The following is a 981-nucleotide window of genomic DNA, read 5'->3' on the forward strand; positions in this document are numbered from 1 at the left end:
CCTTGTTCTCCTGATGAAGATATTAACTGTATTAATCTGTCAGACAAAAAGACAATGTGAGCACGGTATAAATACGTCATTTAAACAGTAGGCACGTCTGAATCAATACTGCAATAGCCAATATGTTAATAGCATAGTTAAACATGCAATTAGCTTGATAACGTTCTCTATAGTATTTTTAGCTAAGTGTTAAGATAGTTCTAAACAGGAATCGGCTATATAGCGTACTCTAAGAGGAGCTGTAATGTAATAACGTCGTCAAAGTACGGTGCTATTGGTAAATAAAGTAATCTTAAGCTAGTTGTTAGGTTTATTATGTTTATCACACCGTTGTTTCGATGAGTAGTGCAGTGTATTCTATTTTGTGATAATTCGTTGAAATTCCTCAACACAGAGACGTATATAGTGGATGTATATGTCTCTGCTCAACAGGATAAGAAAAATACGATTTTCACGTAGGGTATAAAGGTGATGCAGACCTACGATGTCTATCACGTCTAGGCACTTTTTACAACGTGTGAACAGTGCGTGTATCCGGTCCTAGAGCTAAAATGTTACAAGTTAATTTTGAATTTGAAAACTTTGATAAAAATATCTAGTACGGGTGGGGTTCGAACCCACGCGGAGAGAGCTCCATTGGAACTTAAGTCCAACGCCTTAACCACTCGGCCACCGTACTCCATACGCACATGCCATTGACAGTGAGCCACACGCGCGGCATTTTTTGATATCCATATGTTATGAAATCATATATGTAAATAATTATTTTAACGTTACCGTATTACCTTTAGCTGATTTTTTTCTTAACCCTTTTTTTTTTTTTTTTTTTTTTTGTATAATGATCGAGATATTGTATAACATTGATTCATTGAGTAACGATATAAGTAAAATTTCGATGTCAAATAGAAGCTTTAATATAACCAATAGGCCTACACACTGATATTAAACAAACATTTATATTTTAAGGAGAGATAGTAAACA

General features: G+C 34.6%; 1 non-coding gene across 1 annotated transcript; it reads right to left on the reverse strand.

Moving 5' to 3' along the window:
• Positions 1-596: 596 nt before the first annotated feature.
• Positions 597-679, reverse strand: Trnal-uaa. The gene has a single exon. It is a non-coding gene; the product is annotated as a tRNA-Leu (tRNA).
• Between the last annotated feature and the right edge of the window lie 302 nt (positions 680-981).

This window comes from Mizuhopecten yessoensis, unplaced genomic scaffold, assembly GCF_002113885.1.
Source record: "Mizuhopecten yessoensis strain PY_sf001 unplaced genomic scaffold, ASM211388v2 scaffold11071, whole genome shotgun sequence".
Taxonomy (NCBI): domain Eukaryota; kingdom Metazoa; phylum Mollusca; class Bivalvia; order Pectinida; family Pectinidae; genus Mizuhopecten; species Mizuhopecten yessoensis.